Source organism: Phyllostomus hastatus, unplaced genomic scaffold (genome assembly GCF_019186645.2).
Source record: "Phyllostomus hastatus isolate PE091 unplaced genomic scaffold, TTU_PhHast_1.1 phas_scaffold_78, whole genome shotgun sequence".
NCBI classification, from domain to species: Eukaryota; Metazoa; Chordata; class Mammalia; order Chiroptera; family Phyllostomidae; genus Phyllostomus; species Phyllostomus hastatus.
In genome coordinates this window covers 12,386,472-12,405,257 of record NW_025334041.1, presented here as the reverse complement: position 1 = coordinate 12,405,257, position 18,786 = coordinate 12,386,472, and the positions used below count along the sequence as shown (strand labels likewise).

The following is an 18,786-nucleotide window of genomic DNA, read 5'->3' as shown; positions in this document are numbered from 1 at the left end:
CTTGAACCTCCTGCCATAACATGTAACTTATGAGAAAGTTAATATTCATGATGTCATATTGACATATATTCTTATTTTTAACAGTCTTCAGCGACAAAATAACTTGGCTCCCTGTGACAATCGAAAAAAAAATGGCTCCCTTGAAAAATAGTGTGCGCTGCGGAAAAACAGGAGAAGAGCTGTGTTCGTAATGGCCACAGAAAGTGAAAAGCTTGGCATTTGCCCCCCTCCATTTTTCTTGCAGTTGGAAGGCAGCTTGCAAATGGAAAAATCATCTCCCATCACCTCCCTCTCGGAGACTGAATATGATGAAAAGACAGAAGAAGGCCAAGCCCGGAAGCAAGCAGAGCTGAGAGCAGCTTCCGTCCTAGCCAGGAGCCCGAGAAGATTGATGAATCCTAAAGAAGACAGCTATGGTTCCTCACCAGATTTGACTGCGCTGAGACATGAAAAATGCGGCAAATTAAAGCACTTACATAATACAAAAAGAACAGCCCCCTCAAAATACAAATGTCTCTGTACCTACTTTCAAAATTATGATTTTAAGGCACTTTCCGTTCTAAGGTAAGAGGTATTTTTTTTGACATGCAGACAAATTTGCAAGAAAATATGTCACCGTTAGAGAAAACGAGAGATAAGATATGGTGTGGGAAAGGAAAGACCTTCTAGAGCTAGGGTGTTTCTGCAGAAAGAAGGTTCCAAAGAGAGGCACGGTGGAACCTGCAGGGGCAGAAGGGAAGGCTGGACATCCAGAGCTCATTTGATAGAGGTCTTGGTCTTCGTTCCTGCAAAACAGTATCTGATGTTCTTGAAAGTACGTAAGAATAAAAATTTGAGCTTAAAAACAACATACTTGCTCAGTTTTGGCACCCTAAAGGGAAAGGTTGAACTCTCATCTGCAAAGTGCCTCCTACTCGGATTCTAGCAAGAAAGCCAACATAAACAAAATGTCTGCTCTCATGCACGAGGGCCAGGGTATTTCCAGTGCGCGTGGTGGGTAAGCCAGATCATACTCTTTCGGGGTCTGATGCAGCAGTGTCCCGGGGCAGCAGGAGGAGTCATCCTATTTGTTCTGGAAAGACACGTCCCTGCCACGCGAGGGTCCCAGCGTCTAGGCAGAGTCAGGGCTCCGAGTCTCACACTAGCCTATTTTCCAGTTTGACAAAGCGTCCTTGTCTTCTTATGCCCAAATTACAACTATTGGGATTTTTTTAAGTTAAATATGACATTCTATAAACTTTTCCTGGCATTTTTAGTTAACATAAATGTTATGCTATAATTGCATATATTAAAATGCAATTTAGGGTTTATTTCCACCTAATTAAATAATGCAATCACACATGTAAATTTAATGGCACGCCCAAATATAGTACTTAATTAAAGGGTTATTCACTGTTTATTGTCCTTCTTTAGAATAAACCATTGATTTTAAGAGAATACATGAAATGGCATGCAAACTTTCTTGAACAGTCTAGTCAGGAGAAGAATGTTAATTATCTGAATGTAGTTTAATTGCACAACTTATTTATACCTACTCTAGTTAAATAAAAGTAATTCCCAATCAGTTATAAAATTCAGGTAGTTATAAACAATGTTATCACATGATCCTCACTTAGCTTTGGAAAATAATTTCTGGATTAAAAGAACTCAAGAAGAAAAATTATCTCAACAGAGTCCGCTTTAGTGAGGAAATATAATACACCACTTGGCGTGCGTCCACAGGAAAAGTCTGGCTCCCAGATGCCTCTTGTCAGCCCGCAGTGGACTCGGCGGTGTTTAAACAACTGACAATGTGCGCACACAGCGCGGATGACACAGTGACCAAGAACTCAGCAGCAGCCCGTCTCAGGGGGGTTTTCGTATATTGAAAAGTAATATCAAAACAAAACAAATCATAGACATATTTCACAGACCAAAAAGATTCAGCTCAATTCACTCAGGCTTTTTTAAAGTAGATGTCACCAAAATTATTTAAAAGTTTACAAAGAAGATTTGTTATACTACTACAAGAAACACAATGTTTTTTTAATTGTACTAGTGTTCTTGCAAATATAAACTACATTAGAGTTAAAAACATACACTCTAATTGGGTCCCTCTATCAGAAGTCCAACAATAACTCTTTCCAGCCATAGATTGTTTCCGTAGCTCGTAACAGCCATGCAATGTACATTAACATCTATGATTTCCTAAAAGCCATACTTGTTGCTAACAACTGTTTCTATTAGTTTGAACCAAATTAAATTCCCAATATATTACCACTTTGACATCCAAAAACAGTAACTTCCTAAGATTCAAGGGTAATGGGAAACTTCCAGTTTTGACGTCAGGTGGTATTTTAATTTTCTTAGGTACATAATGTGTGTGTTCTTCATAACTAGCTTACAAGTGTATCATTTAACTGGAGTGATACACTTTCTAACATGAAGGTTCTGAGTAAAACCTACATCCTACATTTGAGCATAAACAAAATATTGATAATATTTACTATGAAATCAGCTGTCACAAATGTAGCCAACAGTGAAAAAGCCATGATACAAATAAAATTACTTTGTGTGATTTTTCCTATTTCCAGATGACAAGTTTCTTGGAAATGATATTCTCTCTCTTAATAACAAACAACTTCTGTCACATAATGTTTATGTCATGTAAGTTTTATGAATCAATAGTGCAAAAACTGGTTTGACTTTCTGGTAGAGAAAATGGCTGATTGGCACACAGAATAAAATATGTTATGTAAATTAGAAGGACTTCATTTGATTGGAATGCCAACCCCTTCTTAAAGATATATTCTCACATAACCACATTAGTCTCATTTGACGTGACCTCAAATACAAATATGCTTTATTCTTAGCTTATAAAACCAAGGCACACATTTGGATCTGTATGGATCTCTACCTTGATATAACTTGTGAGTAATTCTTTGCATATACAAGTGTCATTTTTCCCTAAATAGTAATAAATAGCCATTTAGGACCATTTTCTTCATAAATTCAGCACCCATTTAAGATCTCTTCTTTCATAAATCCCCCAAAAATCTCTTCCATTCAAAAAATAATTAATATTAAGAGTATATATTAGCCCTGGCTGGCGTAGCTCAGTGGATTGAGCGCAGGCTGCGAACCAAAGCATCGCAGGTTCGATTCCCAGTCAGGGCACATGCCTGGGTTGCAGGCCATGACCTCCAGCAACCGCAAATTGACGTTTCTCTCTCTCTCTTTCTCCCTCCTTTCCCTCCCTAAAAATAAATAAATAAAATCTTATAAAAAAAGAGTACATAGCCCATTAGTACTCAGGAGACAGGAGCATTAGACACCTAGCACAGAGCCTTGCCTATAATGTATATACAAATTTTTGTTTGACTTGAGTTAAAGTTTCTAAATCAATCACTTATAATTAAGCTAAGTATTGTAGTGTTTTGCAATAATTGATTACTTATGACTAGAAATTCAACCTCCAGAAATACGGTCAACCAAGCGGGAAGAGAAATGTCTCTCCCCATCATTCGCAGGGTGGGGTTGAGGCTGGAGTTTTAACAACCTCACGGATACAGCAGACGTGGCCTTGAGCCAGTCAGGAGCAGAGAGTTGGAAGTAAGACCCCCGCCAGCCCCTGGAAGCCACAAGGAAGCTGTTTGTCTTTCCAGGGCTCTGGACCGTGGTGGTCAGAGGGGGAGAGAAAGGGTTTCCTGTGAGAAACTGAAACCCCGAGTCTGAACAAAATGAGATCCAAATTGATACTATCTTCAAGTGTGCTATTCCCAAGCCAAGGAATTTAACATGAAAATTGTGAAACTCCCGCGGCTCTGGCAGAAACGAATGCAAACCCACCGTTCAGGAGCATTTGCAGAACCCGGGGCACACAGCACTCCCACAGGGGCAGGAAGAAAACCTGGTACGCTCGCAGTATTTGGAGCTAGCAGAACAAACGCCCGTGTAAACAGACAATTCCTGTGTGGACAGCCCTGATAGGAGTCAACATAGAATGCTGTAAGAGCACAGAGGAGAGCTAAGAAATTCAGGAGAAGTCCAAGGAAATGTCCACCTTCATTTTAACAGCATTGCTGAGCCAGACAGCCAGAACACGCACTGCACTGGTCTAGCTCCTTTGCTCTCACACGGCGGAGGACTGATCCCGCATGAGTGTCTCCTGGGGCTTTGGGCCATCTGGTTTTTTATGTGTCAAGCCATGGGGTTTCTTTCACCACTTCCTTTAGAGAGTCTTTGTTGTTGTTGTTGGGGAAAAATAGGTTTCAATGTTTAGGGGACTTGGCAGTCGTTTTTAAAAGTCTTTTTCTTTCCTATTCACTCTTACATCTTTTCAGGAATACAAATTCCCCTCTTTCTCTATAACATGAGTATGCTAGAGTCTGGCCCCTTCCATATATACCATTAGTTTGGCATATGTAAACATCTTTTAAAGGTCTTCATTTAATAAACTCCCTGACGTGAATCATTTGACTTTGATCTTCAGAATGCTCTTCAGATGGGGCTCAGAACCCCATTCTGCATGTCGGATGTGAAGGGTGTTGAGTGAACAGATCCTTCCCCTGGCATGGACTTGGCTTTGACTTTGTCAGTCGCTCTTCAGTCTCTGCTCATTTTTTCAAAACTACTTCTTATTAAGTATTTGTTGTATTTTATATTTCTACTTAACAAACTCTGAGTTATATGGGTCAACACTGCATCCCCCCGTGCCTTGCATAAATACTTGACAATAATTTATCACGTGAATAACAAATAACTGAATTGCTTATGTAAATGTAGGGCTTTTCTTTTTTTCTTTCCTCTTTTCACCATATTATTTCATTTTCTTCACCCTTCCTTTTCAGTTCATTTATTAAAATATTTAATGATCTCTTCAGAACACCATTCAAGTGGTGCTAGACTCTTAGAAAATATTAATAAACTATCAGGTGCAAAAGAAATACTTTAAAGTGTCTAGACACACATATTTACAGACTTTGAGGTTACTGCGTCTTACAGTTCTGTCTCGAGCAACACCGGGAGAGGTTATATATAAATGACCTTTCCCTGGACTCACGTAATCAAGCCAAGGTTCCAGGAAGAGCTGAGATGGAAGGTAGTTTCTCAGAGGAAGCACAGGCTGACCAGGGAAGTGAAAGCAGGTTATCTGGTGCAGGAGACAGCGTAGCGGGCAGTATGAAATCAGGCACGGGACATGTAAACAGCGGGCTGAATAAGGGAGCTGGCCTAATTGAAGGAAAGGGTGTGGAGTGGAGAAGGGAAATAAAGGGCTTAATGTAAACCATGGCTGGTACTGGGAGTGAGCAAACTGAATATTGACCACAGCCTTCCTGTTTTCTAGACCCTTCCATGACTCCTCCATGCCCACTGAATCAAAGCAGTGGCTTGAACGATACCTTTTAAACTCCTTCCCCTAGCATCCGCCTCATCACTGAGTCTTAACCTTCGTTTCACCACCCTTAAAGCTGCTTATGCAACCTTGCGTAAGTTTATTTTTGAACATGAAGCTCATTATTTTCCTACTGGTTGCATTAAGCACTTTGATGTCTGTCCTTGCAGATGTCAGCTTTTAAAAATCATAGTTATGATCTTGTGCTCCTTAGACCTACTTTACCTGTGGTCTTTTATAAATGAGTAGAAGTAAGGGAGAATGTCATTTTCTGGGAAATGTCTTGCTTGGGATGACTAACCTACCATAGGGAACTGGTACCTCAAGTCAGTCCTGCTGCTCACAGTAGGTGATAACCCTTAACGGCACAAAAGATTGATGATATTGGAGCTTTTCATCACTCACTGTATTCCATTCCATAAGTTTATTTATTTGAGACCATGCCGACTGGAATAGTAATGTTAGATTTTAACAAAGTTTTGGGAGACCGGCCAAACTTCAATGTGCCACTGATAATATATTGTTTAATAGCTCATTCTTTTAGGATTCTGCAGTAATTGGTGTTACTTGGAAAAGAATCATCATAAAGAGAGAAAGAGTTTCTCCTAATTTAACTAACAGGCCACTCTAACTAAAGACTACACTATCCAGGTATTACTTATTAACTTCCTATGAAAAAGGCATTTGTCTAAATATTCTAGGGGATGCCATGAAATACAGGGTTTGGTCCCTGTAAATATAAGGTTAAGTCATAAAGATCCATCCATTTGCTCATTTGCTGAATACATGAAAAGTAACATATTAACATAAGATTTATAGAACAGTAGATAACATATAAGTGTCACACTGTTGTGTGTGATTAATTTTCAAACGAATGATGCTATTGAAACTCAGAGAAGCAGAGGTCATTTCATACTGGTGTGGGAAGAAGAGGCTTTTCTGGGGGGATAGGATTTGGTCTGGGCCCAGAGAGTGGAGAGAATCTGGTTAGAAACTGAACAAGAAGACAGCATTCCAGACAGATGAAAGTGTATAACAAAAACGCGAGGCTAGAAAAGTCTGGGGTGTCTGGGGAGAACAAAGAATGCGTCAGCGTATTGAAACTGGAGAGCCGCTGCAGTGTGGTCGGGACTGGGTGTGAATGCGAGGTCTGGACCGGCCTGTGGGAGACCCCGGAGGCCGCAGGAAGGGGTGCGGGCTTTGTCCTGTGGCCAGTGGAGAGCTAGCCAGCATTGGGGCAGTACAGAGACATACCTTAAGAAACTCCTGACGTGTTTTTCTTGAAAATGTTTTCTCCATTCAATGAAAAAGTATTAATCTGTTTATAAAGGAGGTTTTTAATTATTTTATATATGTTGTCTCCCAGCATCAGAGACATTCTTAAAAGGGTGAATGCCCAGAATGATAGAGGATATGATATTATAATATTGTATTTAGTATTACACCATAATACTATACTCTATTTAGTACAACATTTTATACTTATAAAAATACTGTACTATACTCAGTAAAATATACCAGATACATAAATATACATTTTGTTTCTAATCAAATGACCATAATTTCCACCTACATGGGTTTTGAGAAAGTACTCTATTTATAGTAATAGTATACAATGGTATAATAAATATACAGAATCAACAAGGGTATTTTTGTGTTTCTTTTGGGTGACTATCAAGTTTTCTTATATATAAAGGGTGACTTCAATAGATATAGATAGGAAAAATATGGCCAAGGTATATAATAACACTTATGGGTAGGTAGACAGATAGATAATGCTGATAATTCTATCTATCTGTATGTTTAGTTTTGTTATTTTTTCTAGAGTTTGGTATTCACATACCTGTTTCTCTGATTAAATTGTAGCATATTTGAGAACAAGGTTATTTATTCATTGCCTTAGCCTCCATTCTGTATATCACAGGTAATGAGATGTATTAGAAAATATGGTAGAGTTGATTGTGACTGTTTAGACGGAAAAATAAAAAAAAAACTTAACCGCAAGTTCTAGCTATAATCTATTTCAATGAATTTTGTCCTTTTATTGTTTCATCAACTCAACATGCTGACTCAGCACAAGGTGCCGAGTCCCGTGGTAGGTGACGCGGCACTGAGATGCAGCACAAGGCAGGAACCAGCAGGGGGACGAGGTCAGTCTGTGGGAGCGCACGGGGTCTGATCACACGGAGCAGGACTGGAAGAGTACACGTGAGTCAGACTGTGGAAGCGGTCCGGGCCTGGCAAGGGACTTCGAACTTGCTGCAGTAGGAAGCTGAGGCCCATAAAGGTTATTGAGCAAGGGATTACTGTGCCCACATTATGTTTCGGGAAGATCAGTCGTCAGCAGTGTGTAGAACAGACTATCAGGTTGGCTGGTGAAACAGAGACACACACAGGAAGCGGGGAGAGCATTTAGCTCTTATCACGATCCAGGTGAGAAATCATTAAAGCCTGAGTGACTGGAGAGTGGGGGATGGATAATGCATTAGAGGCACAATCAGCAGCAATAGGCAACCAACTAGACTAGGTGTGTGGGAATCAAGGAAGAAGTCAAGGATAGTTTTGGGTTTGTTTTTTTAAAACATGTGTGATGACTGATGTTAATAGAAACAGAAAAGAAGAAAGAGCAGCATTAGTAAGAAGGATGATACATTTGATCTTAGATAAATTTGACATGGTACACAAAAGTCACGTGAAATGTGAGGCCAGAGCTCAGAGGAGAGGCCCGATACGGAGATGCTGTCGTGCTGTTCTTTCCGGTGTCTTGTGCACCTGTGCCAGTAAACATTTGGTAGCTAAGGACAAAGTGGCTCTTACCACAGTTCTGTTGAAGAGTCAGTTATTGGCTAGAAGTTTGACCTCCCCGGCCAGAATGCATAGGTCAAATCCCAGCTCCACCACTTTCTACCTCGTGACTCTAAACCAGTGAATGAATCTTTCTGAGCCTTAGTTTCCTTCCCTGTAAAGTAGAGGAAGTAATAGTACCTAAGCCATGAAATATGTATGCTTATTAAATGAGATAATACTCAAAGTACCTACCTGGCCTATACTAAGTGTTAACAATTATTGTTACAATTATCATCATATTCAAATTCTTTTGATAAATTGGCCACTCAGTTAAGATGTTTTATGTTATTACCTCGCTCTAACCGTATGCATGTACATGTAGTCATACTTGAAGGTATAAAGTTGCCCAGGGAGAGAGAGTAAAGACAGAAGAAAGAGCTCTCCAAATCCAATTTCTTCCATCACACAGGACCACTAAAGAGCATTTGATGGACATGGGCAACCTCACATAATTATACATGTCAGTCTCACTTTGGTCATTCAGTACACCTTTTTCAAGTGTCATTTATACACACACGACTGCATTAAAGATCAGTTCTGTCCTGCTGCACAAAGGCCCTGCTCAACCTGGCTTTTACCTATCGCTCCAATCTCATTCTCCCCCATCTCTGTGTGGCTACCCATGGTCCTCCTTTCTGACTCCCGAGGAGCTCAGCCTTCTCCAGCCTGGGGGCCTGTGCAGCACTTGGTGTCCCCTGTGCCTAGAACACACTTCCTTTGGGTCGTTGCATTTGTCAGTTTTATCCAAGAGGTTTCCATTTCAATGTCACTTCGTCCTTGAGCACAGAATATAAAATAGTTACTCCTTTCATATCACCTTCTTATCCTGTAGCACTTAACTACAATCTGTAATTATCTTAACAGAGACCACTAGTTATTCCTGACCCCGCAACAGCTGGCATGTAATGGCCTTTCAATAAGCATTTGTTGAATCAATTGATTAAATGCAAAAAATAAGAATGAATGATGAGAAGTTAAGAAAAGACAAAGCAGAAACAAAAAGCTTCACTATTAAAGAAATAAAGGATAAATAGGAAAAACCATTTTGAACAATCAACAAGCATCAGAAAATGAGAAAATCTAAAACAGGGCCAAGGCCTTTGTGTACAAATATGATCTGTAACAAGAAAACAAAGTGGAAAAGGCCAAAGGAGAGTATTTCAAAAAAGAAGGGGGTGGCCAGTAAACTAAAATTTCCAGAGATGAATCTGGGGGTAAAGACCAAGGACCAGGAGAGTACCAGTGACTCTGAAGAAGCTGTTTTAGTTAGAGGATAAGGACAGAGACCTGAAATGCCCGGTGAAGGAGTGAGTGAGCAGGTGAACAGACACAGTGGAGACGGCACCAAACTGGGCTCTCCCAGAATTCAATGCTGACGAGAAACAGAATTAGGTTGTTGGATTACGGAAAGAGGCCCAGACAAGGAGGCAAGAGATCTGGGCTCTGGTTCCAAAGAGGGCTCGAAAGTGCAACTCTACATCTGAATCTCATTGTCCGCCCACTAGAAAAGTGTTCGGCTCCATCTCCACTTTTGTAATAAGGAACAAAGGGGCTAATGGATAAGTAGATGTAAGGTGTTGCTTTTTCTTTGTAAGAGTTCTAACGGCGTCTAATAAGGAAGAACAAATCTACAGAAGAATGTTTTATTTGAAACGAAACCAAGGTAAAATTTTGCTTAAGCTTAATTAAGTTAGATCAGTTTTTTCTCTCACTTTATTGAAGATTTTGTACTTACTCAGCTGTAGCACTTGCTGAGGCCAGATATGAAGAGTGCTTATATTTATCACTGACATTTTGTTGAACTTGCCCGTTCTTATTAATCACAGCTTTAAAGTAAGCAGCTGAGCACTCTTAGGAAGCCGACTGTCTCAGCTGACCGGTCTGCAAAAATAGTGGAACCTGAAGCTCTTCGCTGCAGTCTCCTCCGGAGATGCGTGTTTTTGTGGAGGGGTGTGTGTGTAGGGGTGTGTGTGTGTGCGTGTGCGTGTGTGTGTGTGTACTGGAAGCTGAAGAAGCAAATACAGTTTTGTGAAGCTACTACAAACTTTGTCATGTTCTGTCTTCTGAAAGCATGGAGGAATAAAGAGCAAAAGCAGGCTCTGATCTGTTTATAATCTACATGGCAGGCAAACCGTATCTGCGGTATGAAGACTCCATCTAAAACATCTGATACAAGGTGATTAGAGGCAATGCTTTGGAACTGATTCTAAGATTTCTTGGTGCTAAAAGGTACAAAACCTGCAGCGTGAATAACTGACCTACTGGTGCAGTTTTAGGGTTCTTCATCTAAGATTCACAGAAAATCTTAATAGTCGAGAGCTATTCGTGTAATTTTTCTTTCTTGCTTTATAAATGTTAGCATTTTAGGCTGATTAGAGTGGTTGACATTTGCTTATCTTTTGATTCAGAATTTTTAATGTGTTCTAATGGTACCTGAGGCAATATAAACATAAATAAGTGAGCTCAAAGATTTAGAATTTGGTGGCTAATAATCTAAACAATCAATGACTTCTAGTGAAATTCGATTTGGTTCTTTTTTTAAAAAAAATCAGATATTTTTTCATAGAATCCTTTTCTCTTGTTAAAATTCTATTCCTTCTTTTGTCTGTATAATAATTTTAAACACACTTGTTTTATAGCCTTTTTTCACACTGTTCCCTCATCTCCAGTTCTTTTGGGAATCTCTCATTCGTCTGAGTCACCACTATATCCCTCTACACGGGGGAAGCACCACGCCACAAGTTTCTGTCTGTACTCTTCTCATTGTCTTTCATAATTAGATATATTGTAATTCCCACCGTGATTTCCTCTTTTAACTCATGAGCTCTTTAGAAGTTTATTTCTCAGCCTCCAAACACAGGGACTTGAGTATTTTTAACTCTCTTTTTAGTGCTGGTTTTTAATTAAATTTAATTGTAGTTAAAACACATAGTCTGTGTGATAGAGAATCATTAAAATGTGTTGAGATTTCAATTGTGAACTTATATATTATTAATCTGCATGAATATCCTATGTGTATTGAAAATAATGTACATTTTTATCTTTCTAGATAAATAAGATAAAATTTGTTTGGGTTTTTTTTGGTTCAAACTTTCCATACCTTTCTAATTTTTTTGCCCTCTTGGGTCTACCGGTTTCTAAAAGCAGTATGTTAAAATCTCCCACTATGACTGAAGATTTGTTAAGTTTGTCTTTTAAGCCTTTGCTTTATAGATTTCAAGGTTACGTAGTTAGACACGTTTGCTGTTATTAAACAGTGTCACTCTGCAGTCCTGTTGTTGCTTTATGCCTTTACTCTGTGTTGCCCGATGGTAATACAGTTGCTGTCCTCACTTTCTCCGGGTAGGTCTGCCTGGAGTACTTATTTCCGTTCCCTGACTTGGAAAATTTCTATGGAATTTTTGTCTCAGGTATATCACCTCTAAGAAAAATGTTGCTAGATTTTAAAAATATATATTCAATGTAATAATTTCTGTCTTGTAACAGATTAAATTAATCAAGTTACCTTTATTGTCATTACTTTGGTATTGAGGCTTATTATATCCGTGTATCTTCTCCTTGTTCCTTTTTTTCTTTTATCCTGCTTTCTTCTGGACTTAAATTGATGTGTTCACCTTTTATTTTCCCTCTGTTGTTTTGGAAACCCCCACTATTTAGTACCTAAGTTTAAAATTTTAACGTGCATTTCCTAACAAAGACTAAAGTTACTCAGAACTTCTTTCCTCGCTCCTCCTCAACAAGACGACACTTAGCGTGCTTTTGCTACCCCACATCTCCATCTTGCCCCACCTAATTTTTTGTTAGATAAATTTAGTTTTATTTCTTCTTAAATTAAAAAATATTATTTGAAATAAGTTTTAGTTTAATCCCTTCACCTTTTTTACCCAGCCCCCCTCCCCTGACAGCTGTCAGTATGTTCTCTGTGAGCCTGTTTCCATTTTGTTAGTTTATTCTGTTCATTAGATTCCACAGATAAGTGAAATCACATGGTATTTGTCGTTCTCTGACTGGCTTATTTCACTTAGCATAATACTCTTCAGGCCCACACATATTGTCACAAAAGTTAAGATTTTCTTCTTTGTTATTGCCCAGTAGTCTTCCATTGTATAAATGTACCACAACTTTTTTTTATCCACTCATCTACCAAAAGGATTAAGAGAGGGGAAAAAAGAGTATTGTGATTACCAGAGGGTAAGGGGGGGTGGGTGGAGAGAGAAGAGGGTAAAGAGGGAAGAAATGGTGATGGAGGGAGACTTCACTTGGGGTGGTGAACACACAATACAATATACAGATGATGTATTATAGAACTGTACACCTGAAACCCACATAGTTTTATTAACTAATGTCAGCCCAAGAAATGTAATAAAAATAAGCTTTAGTTAAAATAAACTAATCAGCCCTGGCTGGTATGGCTCAGTGGTTGAGTACCAGCCTGTGGATCAAAGAGTCACCAGTTCAATTCCCAGTCAGGGCACATGCCTGGGTTGCGGGCCAGGTCCCCAGTAGGGGGCGCAAAAGAGGCAACCACGCATTGATGTTTCTCTCCCTCTCTTTCCCTCTCCCTTCCCCTCTCTAAAAAAAAGTAAATAAGATCTTGAAAAACAATAAACTAGTCAATAAAGTTACTGACAGATTTTACCTGTATCCACTATTGTTTCTTGTATTCTCCACATTTCTCTCTTCTTCTGGCTAAAGTACATGGTGAGGGGCAGAGCCTGGGTTGCAAGCCATGTGTGCTTGTCTCCAACGTCCTCACTGTCAACCACTACAATGTACTGGTCACAGCTTTACAGAAAGGTGTTCTGTGTGCAGGGGCAGAAGTGGAGCCAGCAGGTAAGAGGCAGATGGAGAGAAGAAGGGGAGGAGGAGGATGTCTAGAGAGAGGGCGTCAGGATGGTTTTGTCACCACGGCTTTGACACAAAGTTAGTTTTGACACTATCTGCTAGAAGACATGAATATAGCAAAAATACATATGACATAAATAAACAGGCATTAAGTGTGTAGAAGTGAGTCAAGGTTTGGGCCCGAAGGGGCAGAGGTAGCTGCACCTCTGAGGCTTGCGGAAGAATGGCAGAGGGATTCATTCCTAGCATCTAGGTCCAGTAGCTGGCGTACACATCAGGTGCTCAAGGGTATTTATGGGATGAAAGAAAGTACTGTAAGTAAGAAGAAAATGGATGTGAATGGAAGATGGGAGGGAGAAAAATAAAAGAATGAGAAGTGGAGGCAGGTAATAAGAGAGTAGGAAGGAAATGAAAGGCAAGAAAATAAGAGGGCAGAAGAAAATATATTAAAAAAGGATGCCATTTAAAATTTTTATATGCATTTGCATATTTGTAAATGGGCCAAAAAAGACAAGATTCATATCAAACTGTTAATGTTTACTTAGGGTAGGGGGTGAATGACTTTCACCTTTTAATGTTATGTATGTCGGCAATATTTAAGGTTTTTTCCAGAGAGCATGTATTATTTGTAAAAAAAAAAAAAGGTGTAAAAATTAAGGCTGAGCAAGAGCGAAAAGGAACTGAAAAGAATGACGCGGCCTGCTGGGAAGCACACTCAGGGAGCCCGCCTCCCTGAGCCCCTCTAGGGAGGGGTCTCTCAGGGGCCCCCTGTCCACCCCCGGGGGCAGACCGCTTTTCCCGCCATCTGCCCGTTCATCTCCTCAAAATGCAGCCCCAGGAAGGGAGAGAATTCCCATAAGAGGGCTGCCTCCCATTTTAACGCTACTTGTCGAACTGCAGGCGGCCCCAGAATTGCTTGGCCCCACGTTCTCCCGGGATGCCTGACTCACTTTCTAGAAGACCCAAACCCTCAGCACGGGTCTTTCCCGCAGCCTCGAAAGAGCAACCTTACCAAAACATTATAAACCAAGCATCTATATAAGGCAGACACATATTTACAATATCAAAAAAGACTCTTCCGTCACATATTGTAGCTCGTGAAAATAGAGAAAATAATTCCCTCCTTTTTTTTTGGCTTTCGTGGTTTTCTCATTTCTCTCATTAACATAACTTCAACCCCCACCCCTGAAGGAAACAGTCACAGACGGGTCCAGTTGGTGCCTTATGACCCAGAACCATTCTATGTAATATTCCACTTCTATGTATGCAAGAAAACCCATGTTGTGTCCACAAAAATAAACTCTCACACAGAGTGTGGGTTATGGGCTTTTACAACTCAGGAGCTAGGGACAAAAAGGTGACAAAGCAACAGCTGTCTATTACCTCCCCGTGCCAGGTTCCTCAGTCTCAGCGCTGTTTACATCCTGGGCCATATAGTTCTTTGTTGTGCGGGGCTGTCCTGTGTATTATAGGATGTTTAGTGGCTGCATGCCTTGCCCCTACCCACTAAATACCTGTCACACACACACACACACACACACACCCAGCTGTGGCAACAAAAACGTCTCTGGGCATTAAACCATTAAATGTACCCTGGGGCCCCAAATCTTCTCTGGTTGTAAACCACGGATGTAACTCCTAGTTACAAAACTGGGTTAATCTTTCTACCAACAGAAATGTTTTGCATGCACACAGGTATTTTGGGCTTTAATATATGTTAAACCATCTCTTGTAATGAAAATAGTTCATTTGTAATGCCAATGGCGAAATAGAGAAAAGCTACGTGGCAGGCACAACTGTATTCCAAGGTTGCATGCCATAAGATGAAATAGGCCATTCTACAAGGGACACTAAAACCACATCATACTCGAAAAAGATAAAAATTTAAACAGTTAGATGTGTACAGTGACCTTAGTTTATGAATGTTTTCCTTACATTCTCTAACTTCAGATAACCCTCTCAGCAGAGTTCAGAGCTAAAACCATCCAAAAAATTGACTCTAATCTAGTTACCTACTTGGGAAAAAATTTTACCACATTATATATTCAAATACAGTATCACCATGCTTAATAACTTTATGATTCAGGTCCATGGTTTAAGGAAAAAGAATGCCAGCAGACTACCTGGACAAACAGTAGTAAAATTCTGAATATATGTGGCTCTGTGAAAAAGAGAACTGGTATTGTTCCACTGCCTTCTAAAGAAGAAATGAGAAAAATTCTTCGGTGAAACCAGAACTTACCATGGCTTCTAATGATGTTAATACCAGAGATTCCAGGATCCCTATAATGATATTAACTTAGTAATATGAGTAATAATCATTGAGCAAGAAAATAAAGCCAAAATATATTCTGGGGGTTTGTGACCATGTGTTGATGAAGTTAGCATTTGTGTGCACCTGCTGGAAGGTACTCCAGATTTAAATACATGAACACTGTCCTTTTTATGTATAAATAACAGCTTCCCTGAAAAAAAAGAATTATAGCTGCCTTTTGTTTCATATTCCATTTTTAATACAGATAGTTGGACTGAATACATTTAAAATGGAATGACCAAAGGACAAAAACATCCTTGGCTGGCTCAGAAGAGTTCAATCATTAATTTTTTTAAAGGAATGAATTAACACTTTTAAAAAACAGGTTAATGGAATTGAAAATTTGTCTTCCTGTGTTGTGTTGCCCTCTCTCCTCTAGTCCACCTGCCAGAAGAATTTCAAGTGCAATTCCTCTGCAGGTTACCCATCTAATAGGCTAATGGGCGGTTACCGTTCTTGATACTGGGCTGATTCTATTCGGCCTATCTCTAGAAAAATCCTTTTGTTGTTGCTGCTTCTACATAATTTCCTGACATTACAGAAAAATTAAAAAGCAAGTGACTTGGTAACCAGAAGAGATGAGCAAGATGGGTTGATTTCTGCAGCACTTTCGCAAGCACTATTTTCTCTCTTCAAGATTCAAAATCAAGGAAAAATGTTCTGCTGCATTTCTAATGGAAAGATGAGCAATAACTTCTGGAATTTACGCTAAGCCACATAAACTCATTACTGTGTTATGAAACAGTTTAACGCACTCTGATCAGTACGTTAGCTCTGCAAACACAAATATGCTAGAGGAACATCCCAACGCAAGCAAACCTGACTCAGCCTGCGCTGACAGTTCCTACGGCATAGAAGGTGTCAAAGCAATAGGGTAGCTGAAGAAAAGCCAAATACTTTTAGGACCCTCCAGAAACAGCACTCGCTCGACTTTTCCATACGTATGTATAAATCCCCTAAATGCACAGTAATTTTACAAATTTATTCTTACTCTTTTATGAAGTTAGTTAAAAATTAATGAACAAGAAATTAAAGAGAAGTTGCTGTAATAAAGTTAGAATATTCTAACTGAAAAACAATTACAATGAAACTACTTACTCTCCCATAGAATTATAAATGTTTTTCAAGGGATATTTCACAATACAATTTTTTAAATAATGTCTTCTTCTTCTTCCTCTTGAGACTTAAACACTGCGGGTTTATTTTACATTAAAAAATACATTTATTAGAATAAGAGCTTTACTTTCTCAGAAAAAGAGCTCTATGATTTAAAGTAACACATTGAATGCTTAGATTTTTCTGCAAACAGATTTACACACTTCACCTTTCAACCAAGAGGACTAGTTTTCAATAATATGTAATTGACAGAAAATTGTGTTGAAATGGTCATATTTACTAATTCTGGGAATTTAACCAGATTTCTGAGAAATGCAGTTCTTTGTACAGAACTGGAAAAACACCAGCAGTTTGTGAATGTGTTCACTGCTTTTCCACTGTTTTCACTTCCTCCCAAAATTGTATTCCTATTTCACTGAAGTGAAAGCAACTAGCTTCATTCTCATCCTGGGAGAGGGGTCATTTGTACTTTTAAGGAAAAAAGTTACCTTTCTAGTTTTAGGTATTTAATCAAACAAAAGCTTAACTCTAAAAGACAACTTTAGGGCATTCATTAGGAAAAATCCCCTCTGCAGCAACCGGCTCAAACTTGACAAAGTTGAACCGTGCAGATGTTGAAGCGCGCCGTGGTTCCACCGGGGAGCGGAAGAACGAGACATTCCACGGACTGCCTCCGCCAGTCCCCTTCCCAGGGGCACAGTCGCGGGGTCTATCAAGCTCCATCACTTTGTACAGCAAATGGGATCCCAGGCAGGGGCCAAGGAATCCCAGAGCAGCTTAGATTTCTTCCAGGACCACAGCAAGGAATAAGACTACTTAAAGAGTAACCAGTTACTTCCAACAATCATATGGCCCCGGGCCAAAAAAAGGATGAAGAAGAACATCTGTAGTGAGGGAAAATAAAAGACGTTTCATATTTTTAAGACTTCAAGCTATTTACAGGAGATTTTCTTTGGGTCTTTGTTATAAAAATGACTATGAATATTTGATCTTTATTCTTCACTGATATTTTATTTGGGAGGGTGAGGAGAGAATGATCAAGTTGAAGAAACACAACATAATTAACAGTTAATTCAACAACTGTAATGTAACTCATTCATTGCAGGGTTTTAAAGGAATGAAATGTTTATGACACTAGTATGTTTAAAGGCATTATCCTTTCCCATGTTACATCAGTATACATTCTCACAAGCTCTTAAGAACATTTTAAAATTAGCATAATTGTATTAATAATATGGTGTGGCTAAAAGCAAGTAGTCAAGAGAACATTCTTCCTTACTTGAGGATAACTAATACTATAGCAGATGCCATTTCCTTGGGATAAATCAGAAAGGAGGGAGCTGTAAACATATATGTGTAGCTCATTAAAATAACAAATATATACAAATCACTATTACCCACGAATTGTGTTTTTATACTAATCATCTTCTTCTAGAATAGTAAAAGGCAATATGTAGACACACATTTTGAGTAGTTTTTATACTGTCTTGAATGTATAATACCATTAAAATAATTAATTCTTAAATATTCAGAAAATTATTATTATATCTCACATAAGCACTTGTACGAATTTACCAGATACAATAATGAAAATAACAGTGGTATATAATTTACTGTGGACTTGCTATGATTTGAGCATGGGGCTAAGAGCTTTAGATGCGTTCACTCATTCCCTTCCCCACCATGATATTGTTCCCATTTTACAGATGAAGAAATGGACTTTTAAAGTCACTGAGCCAGCCCTGGCTGGTGTTGCTCAGTGGATTGAGTGTTGGCTTGTGAACCAAAGGGTTGCTGGTTGGATTTTCCAGTCAGGGCACACAGCTGGGTTGTAGGCCAGATCCCAATAGGGGGCGTGTGAGAGGCAACCACACACTGATGTTTCTCTCCCTCTCTTTCTCCTTCCCTTCCCCTCTCTCTAAAAATAAATAAATAAAATCTTTAAAAAAATTAAAGTCACTGAGCTAGATGGTACAGTCAGAATTTAAACTTTTTGATTCTAAAGTCCATGATTTAGTTATTATGTTCTACTGACTTCATTGAAAATGACATTTGTACATTAATTTATAAGATTTTACATATTCTTGAAGTCAATGTTAAGGTTTATACTATGTCATTAAATTGTTCTATTCAGAGAAAAATAGCCCCTCTAGATGTTAGTTAAATCTCATTTATACTGCTTATAATCCTTTTTATTCTCTAACTACTGATTTTTTAATAGCCAGAAAAGGGCTCATTTTAATCTAGAGTCATACAATAATTCCTCTAATGTTTTCATATTCTAAGTATC

At 39.0% G+C, this 18,786-nt stretch overlaps 1 protein-coding gene across 2 annotated transcripts in view; it reads right to left on the bottom strand.

Moving 5' to 3' along the window:
- SKAP2 (src kinase associated phosphoprotein 2) overlaps positions 1 to 18,786 on the bottom strand; it is a 167,353-nt gene that overhangs the window by 38,573 nt on the left and 109,994 nt on the right. The gene's annotated exons all lie outside the window — the stretch shown is intronic.